This window comes from Euleptes europaea, chromosome 1, assembly GCF_029931775.1.
Source record: "Euleptes europaea isolate rEulEur1 chromosome 1, rEulEur1.hap1, whole genome shotgun sequence".
In the NCBI taxonomy this organism is placed as follows: Eukaryota; Metazoa; Chordata; class Lepidosauria; order Squamata; family Sphaerodactylidae; genus Euleptes; species Euleptes europaea.
This window is the reverse complement of record NC_079312.1, coordinates 127,611,796-127,619,502: the sequence shown is the minus strand read 5'-3', so window position 1 is coordinate 127,619,502 and position 7,707 is coordinate 127,611,796. Positions and strand designations below refer to the sequence as shown.

At 54.3% G+C, this 7,707-nt stretch overlaps 1 pseudogene; it reads right to left on the bottom strand.

Annotated features, from left to right (window-relative positions):
- Positions 1–424: 424 nt before the first annotated feature.
- On the bottom strand, positions 425–3,337 carry LOC130476453 (uncharacterized; annotated as a pseudogene).
- Between the last annotated feature and the right edge of the window lie 4,370 nt (positions 3,338–7,707).

The window sequence follows — 7,707 nt, the reverse complement described above, 5'->3', positions numbered from 1 at the left end:
GCCGTAACGCGTCCTTTGTCGTTCGGACCATCCGTTCTGCCTGCCCGTTGGTGGCGGGGCCGAGGTTGCGTGGCGGATCAAGTTCTTGGCCATGAAGTCTTTGAATTCGGAGGACATAAATTGGGCCCCGTTGTCAGAGACCAAGGTGTCAGGCAAGCCGTGGGTTGCGAAGACCTTGCACAGCTCACGGATGACCACACTCGAGGTCATGGAACCCACGTCGACCACCTCCAGCCACTTGGAGTAGGAGTCCACGATAATCAAGAATGTCTTACCCTGGAACGGCCCCGCAGTCTATGTGGATGCAGGACCAGAGTGTGTGGGTAGACTCCCAGGCTGGGTCGGGGCCCGTGGCATCTCTGGGCATGACTCCTGGCAGGGTTGGCAACGGCTCACCCACTCCTCGACAGCAGCGTCTGCCCGGCTACCACACATAGCTTCTTGCCAGGGCCTTCATGCGCACGACCCCTGGGTGGCTAACATGTAGAGCCTCCAGAACTTTTGTGCGTAGTTTGGCCGGAATCACGACGCAGCTCCCCCACAGCAGGCACCCCTTGTTCAGGGATAGTTCGGTCTGGCGGGAGGCGAATGGTTTGAATTCCCCGGCCGGCCGGGTCGCCGGCCACCCCTTCCCCACCCAGTTAAGGACCCGGGCGAGGGTGCGATCCTTCGCAGTGTGCGCTGCGATGTCCGATGCATGGAGAGGAGGCTTGGGCAGCAACTCTAGGAGCATCACCTCTCAGGCGGGATGAGGGTCGGGATCGGAGGCCTCCAGCGGTAGGCGGCTGAGGGCGTCGGCGTTGCCGAAGGACTTCCCGGGCCGATGGACGAGCCGGAATTTGTAGGCGTTCATGAAAATCGACCAGCGGAGCATACGGGGCGACAGGATCTGCGGCGTTTGGCAATCCGGAATGAACAACCCCAAGAGCGGCTTGTGGTCCGTCACAATGGTGAACTGCCACCCGTAGATGAAGTCGTGGAACTTCTTAACGCTGGCCATGACGGCGAGGGCCTCCCGGTCGATTTGCGCGTAGGTCCGCTCGGCTGGGGTGAGGGTCCTGGAATAGAAGGCGATTGGGGCCTCCTGGCCGGCAACCGGTGCTGCAGGACCGCGTCGATGCCATAGGGTGAGGTGTTGCAGGTCAACATCAACGGCAGTCTCTCGTCGAAGTGGACGAGCAGACTGGAAGAGGAGAGGAGGCCCTTTGTGGCCTCGAAGGCCCGCTGCTGCGGCCTGCCCCACACCCACTGGGTCGATTTGTCCAGGAGGCGGTGGAGGGGTTCGGCAACCGACGCCTTATTGGGCAGGAAGGCATGGTAGAAATTTAAAAGTCCCAAGAATGCCTGAAGCTCCTGTTTGCACTTGGGCGGGGGAGCGCTGTGGATTGCCTTTACTTTCGATGGGGTCGGGTGGATGCTGGCAGCATCGATGAGGTAGCCCAGGAACTCCACTTGCGGCAAGCCCAGCTGGCACTTGTCCTGAAGCGGCTGAGCACCAGGCAGACGGGGTCTAGGAGTTCCCCCTCGGAGGCAGCGGCAATCAGGACGTCATCGAAATACGGGACGACGCCAGGCAGGCCTTTCAGGAGGTCCTCCATGATGTTTTGGAATATCCCTGGGGCAGTGCTGACTCCGAACTGCAGGTGGATCACCCGGAAAGCGCCCCAGTGTGTGACGATGGTCTGCGCCTCCGCCGAAGACTCGTCAACCGGCAGCTGCTGGTACACCTGGGCCAGGTCAAGTTTGGTAAAGACCCGGCCCCCAGCGAGGGATGCCAGAAGGCAGCTGACGACAGGCACGGGGTACGCGTGACTCTGAAGAGCCCGATTCAAGGTGCACTTGTAGTCTGCGCAGATGCGGACATCCCCGTTCGGCTTCAACAGAGTTACAATCAGAGTCTCCCACCTCGCGTTGGGCACCGGAACCAGGACGCCCTGGGCGATGAGCCGATCGAGCTCCATGTCGACCCGGTCCTTGAGCGCGAAGGGGCTTCAGGCAGATGGGGGCGGCGGCAGGGTCAATGAGGAGGCAGACAGGCGGCCCCTTGTAGCAACCCAGGGGGCCACCCCAAACATCCTCGAACTCGGACCAGACAGATTCGAGCGACACCTGACTGAGGTGGTGGAGGCCCACGATATTCAGTCTGAGGGCTTTGAACCACTCAAACCCCAGTAGGCTGGTGCGGCGGCCCTCGACCACGACGAGGCGCAGGCGGCTGGTGAGGGATCCATATTGCACGGACACATGGGCGACACCCAAAACCCAAACACGGTGGCTTTGGAAATCCGTGATGATGAGACTGGAGGGCTCCAGCTCGGGCAGCGGGGCGCGCTTGGCAAGGTCCCGGAAAGTGTCCTCGGAAATGATGGAGAGGGCGGACCCGGAATCCACTTCCATCACGCAGGGGGTCCCCTCGATGTAAACGGTGGTAGAGAGCTTGTCAACGCCGTGGACCTTGTGCAGGGCGAGGGTGTGGACGCGGAGGCAGCTGCAGCAGCCTCGGCACGGGGACTTGTAGTCATCTTCCTCGGAGAGAGCGTGGACCAGTTGGGCGGCGCCATCCTTCTTCTCCTGGTGAGGCGGCCTCCTCGATGAGCAGCAGACCTTGGCGATGTGGCCGGATCGACCGCACGCCTTGCAACGGGCATCGCGGAATCAGCAAGTGCAGCGGTCGTGGGGGTCGCCGCAGCTGGCGCAGGCCCTCGATGCCGGGGCCCATGGCTTGGGCGCCCTGGCAGACATCTTGTGGGCCTCATCCGCGGAGTCGCTGTCGCTGTCATCCCCAAAATGGACGGGGGCTGCTTCGCGGGGCGGGACTGCGGCGGTACGGTCACGGTGGTGGTCGCCACTGGCTGCAGTCTTGGCTGCGGTGGCCTCCTCGACTGCGGTGGCCAGATTCACTTCCTTCTTGGCCATGATGGACCTTCTCGTCGCGGAGGCTGAAGGTGAGGCGGTACCGCAGGGTCCTATCGAGGTCCTTGAATCCACAGAACCTCGCGATCTGGCGCAGCGCCGTGAGGTACTTGGCGACGGACTCTCCGGGATCCTGGTAACGCAAGTGGAATTCCAGGCTTTGGGCCATCTGAGTGGGCTGTGGAGCGAAGTGTTCTCCCACAGTCTTCATGATGTCATTGAGGCTCAGCTTCGCCGGGGCCAGCAGGGTCTTGGCCAGCTGGAATGTTCGGGGACCGCAAACACTGAGGAAGGCATCGGGCTTCTTCTCGGCGTCCGTCATGGAGTTGGCGGACAGGAAGAAAGTAATGCGGTCAGCATAACTCTCCCACTCGCAGGGGCGGGAGATGTCGAAGGCTTCTACGCAGCCGATGGTGGCCATCATGCGGCGTGTATCGCCTCTCCAAAGAATCCAGCAAATCAGCAATCGGGCCGGCTGCCCGGACACAGTGAGGTCGCGGAGCGAGGCGGAAGCTGCGGGTCAGCCGGTGTGTGATTCAGCGTTACGGACCGGGCTGCCTACCGGTCACTGTGAACGGCAGAACGAGAGTGAGTCAGCAGGTCAGTTGGGCCGCTCCCCAGTCTTCTTCGCCACTGTTAAGTCCGCGTGGGAAGGATTCACGAGATCAGAGACGGAGTTCAACAACACAGCTTTATTTGATTTCAGCACAGAACTAACACACTGAACGTGCCCTGCTTATTTGCCCCCCTGGCCGCCTGCGGCCACTTTCCCCCTGATCCGTGATAGGGGGGGAATACCCTCTCGGTGACCAATGGGACATGCTGGCTTAGGGCCAATAGGATCCGTTTGCTTAGCCAGTAGGGCGAGCAGGGTTTAGGATCCTCCGTGCAGAACTCAAGCTCCTAAGTCTCCCCTTGCTTACTACCCTACTAAATACATACACAACACCCTCAGTGAATTCCTTGTTGGAAAGAGAAGTAAAGTCCCTGGGGTGAACCAGTGAGCCAAAATAATATTTTTTCTTTTGTATACTGTAAAGTGCCCCTAGTTATGCCCTTGACCAGAAGGGGAAGTTACTTCCCATTCCCTCAGAAAAGGACGACCACTTCAGTTACAAACTGTTGGAATATCTGTCATGGAGATATTCCTGTATTTAGCAGAGTGCTTTAAGCTTAGCAGCAGCAGAAGCTACATGTGCGTGCGTGTGTGAAAATAAAAGGAGCATCAGTCGTTTGCTCTAATCAAATTAAAGTACATTTATTGTTGAAATACACATTGGATAGGAAAGGACAAACAAGGGTCTCCTATCCTGATCTACCTTGCTAATTCTCTAGGTATAAAAGGGTATCTGCCTTCCACTCCATCTTGGGGGTGGGAAGGCCTGGACGCACGGAGCGCCCGGCTCCTACTTCTTGCTTGGGTGATGGGCAAAGGGCAAGAGAGAGAGAAGGGACGTTTCCCTGACAATACATCCTCTAAACATCAAAGGGGCAGGAAATGAGGGCAAGGTGTAACTAGAGATGACCTTCCCCTGTCCTGTCTATCTATCTGACTCTGTGGTCAGTTCCCCCTCTCAATGTGCAGGCAAGTGACACCGTCCTAGAAAGGGCAGATTTTCCAACACAAATCACAAACTCAAATACCTTTAAATATACAGGAACTAGGAAGTGGTGTGACCAGTGCTTCTTTTCAGCGGCAGGGGAGATGTCACAGCACCCTGCCTCGTCCAACGTGGAGAAGGAGGATGTTGGAAGTAGGACAGACTTCGTTCAGCGAGCTGCATCAGCAGCGGACCACGTGCATTGGACTCAGCAACAGTCCCTTAGGTGTGACCCTGTGGCTTGGCTGAACTCTGAAACGCTGCTTCCGCGGCTCACTGTTGAGAACTTGAATAAGTGGACTTTATATACAGAGCAGAATTTGGCCAAGAGTCCTAGGCCAGCAGCATCGAGAGAAAGATGGGAGACAGAAGATGTGGCTGAAGATATCCTGGAGATGGACTTGGCACAAAAGCAGGTTGGTGCATTGTATAGTAACCACAGAAGCAAGAGGTCGGTGGTGGTGGTGGGGAATGTTGTTGAACTGTTCTTGCATAACTCCTATCCATGCCTCTGTTATATGCCTTCCAGAAGTACAAAGATGAAGATTGCTACTTGGAACTGGAGAAGGTTGAGGACCTTTCGAGGCTGGAGTAAGTAAGGCAAAGGCACCTAGAAGGAACATCCAGTTGCATGGGAATTGTTACAGGCGTGTGTTAAAGGATTCATTAGTAGGCTTGCCAACCTCCAGGTGGTAGCTGGAGATCTCCTTCTATTACAACTGATCTCCAGCCGATAGAGATAGTTCCCCTGAAGTCTATGGCTGTTTTGGCAATTGGACTCTATGGCATTGAAGTCCCTCTCCTCTCCAAACCCCACCCTCCTTAGGCTCCGCCCCAAAAACCTCCCGCCGGTGGCAAAGACGGATCTGGCAACCCTATTCATTAGCTCAGTAGTGCCTTTGTAAAATGTCAGCCAAGCAATTCAAACACTACTGGGAAGCCCTATACCATCTGGACCTTGTCAAGCATTGGAAATCTTTATTGCTTTATGTTAGGTGGCATTTCTCCAAATGGATCATGTGACTGGTTTGGGAATAGAAAGCTGGGTGTGTGAAGAGCCTGTTGTGGGAATCTAAGGGCTGGGGCCTACTCATATTTCCTTTTCTTGCAACATTGTAGAGTCATGGTATGCCATCCACATATACATTCAGTTTCACAGAACAGTGAAAAGGCCGAGACCAGTGTACCTACAACTTGCGCCTTGTATTTGGCTGAGGCCTGAAAATTCAGTTTAGTCACAAAAAGTCAGGGTGGTGTGGGGTTTAACTGCTTTTAAATGTCTAAACTCCTGCTATTTAAAAGAAATAGCACTACAGTTTACCCACTATTGGCTTCTGATATGAAGCATTTTATGTGAGCTCTGACAAACATAAATCTTCAAGCAGATTTAAGAACATGCAAGTTTTGAAAAAAACCAGTGTGGGCTAGTTTTGACTTGTTACTTGTTCAATTTCCGTTTCATAAAAAATGTTTGACACTTCTCTCCACACCCATGACAGCTAGTAACTTAAAACAGTTTTAAAAAAAAAGCCACGTTTTGGGGCGACATTCAGACCACTGAAGATTGATCTAGGAGTAGGATTGCCAACTCCGGGTTGGGAAATACCTGGAGATTTTTGGGGAAGGGCCTGAGAAGGGCAGGGTTTGGGGAGGGGAGGGACTTCAATGCCATAGAGTCCAATTGCCAAAGAGGCCATTTTCTCCAGGGGAACTGATCGCCATCAGCTGGAGATCAGTTGTAATAGCAGGAGATCTCCAGCTAGTACCTGGAGGTTAAATCAATCAACAGCACCTGCTCACTATACACTTTCAATAGTAGTTCAGTATAACAAATTCTCCATTGAAATATGAAGCAGAACTCTCTTGTATTAAAGAAACTATACGGTATAACATAAATTATAAAGGTTACATCACCATGAATCTCCGTGTAGAACAATATAGGGTACAATCGCCCTTATTTAATACAAACTCAAAAAAGGCTCAAAAAAGAGTCCAAAAAAGTCCTATAGAGACACGTGAATCATAGAAAGTCCAAGAGTCCACCGTTGCAATAGTTCAAGTTCCAATAGTTCAATAATTCAAACAAAAAAAGTTCATTTATAAATTCAAAACGCCACCTCCGGATTTGTGTACGTTTCGCCAGAAATGCTTCTTCAGTTGGTGTTCCTTCTTTGAAGCGGGTCCATAGACCTCTAGAAAAAGTAAATAACACACCACATATCTAGAGAATAATCTTATACATGATAATCATGTACATCCCATAATCTAATTAGTTCCATACCTACTAAACGTACCAGATCCTATATTAAGGACACTCAGGAGTTTATTGGAAAAATAGAGGGCTTGTATGTTTCTCCTGAAGCGGTATTTGCCACGTTTGATGTTGCATCCTTATATATGAACATTCCTTTACAACAGGGGTGGGGAACCTCAGGCCCGGGGACCATATGCGGCCCCCGAGAACATTTTTTGTGGCCCTCGGGAGCTCCGGGAACCTTGCCGCGGAGGCGGGGCGCAGGGCGGCCCTCCCCAAGGGTGTTCCTGGGGCCACGGCTTACAGCGCCCTTATAGCGCCCTTTGGACCTCCTCTCACCGACTGTTGGTTGTTGGTCGGCGAGAGGGGAGGGGGAGGGACTCTTCCCCCAAGGCTGCCCCCTACAGCTGCGGCGTGCAGGAACGCTGCGGCACATTGTAAGCCCCTCTCGCTGCCTGTCGACTGTTGAGCAGCGGGGGGGGGAGAGGCCGGCGGCTCCCGGCAGCAGAGCATGCATGCGGGAGCCGATTGGGCTTGGGGGGGGCTTTTATGGACCCTGGGGGGGGGAGTGCACGGAGACTGGGGCCCGGTTGCTTGGTGCTCTGTGCGCCGCCGGGTGTGTGTGTGTGTGGGTGGGGGAGGTGGGGTGGCTGGGGCCCGGTCGCGCAGGCCGGCATGCGTGGGTGTGTGTGTGGGGGGGGAGGGAGGCTTTTCTCTCTTCCTCTTTTTCTGTCACTCTTTCTCCTTTCTCTCCTTCTCTTCCTCCCTCTTTTTCTGTCTCTTTCTTTGTCTCCCTCTGTCCTTTTTTTCTTTTCCTCCGTCCTTTTCTTTCTTTCTTCCCCTCTCTCCATTTCTTTCTCCCTTTCTCTCTCTTTCTCCCTCCCTCCCTTTTCCTCTTTCTCTGTTTTCCTTCCTCCCTTCCTCCCTTGCCAATCGGCT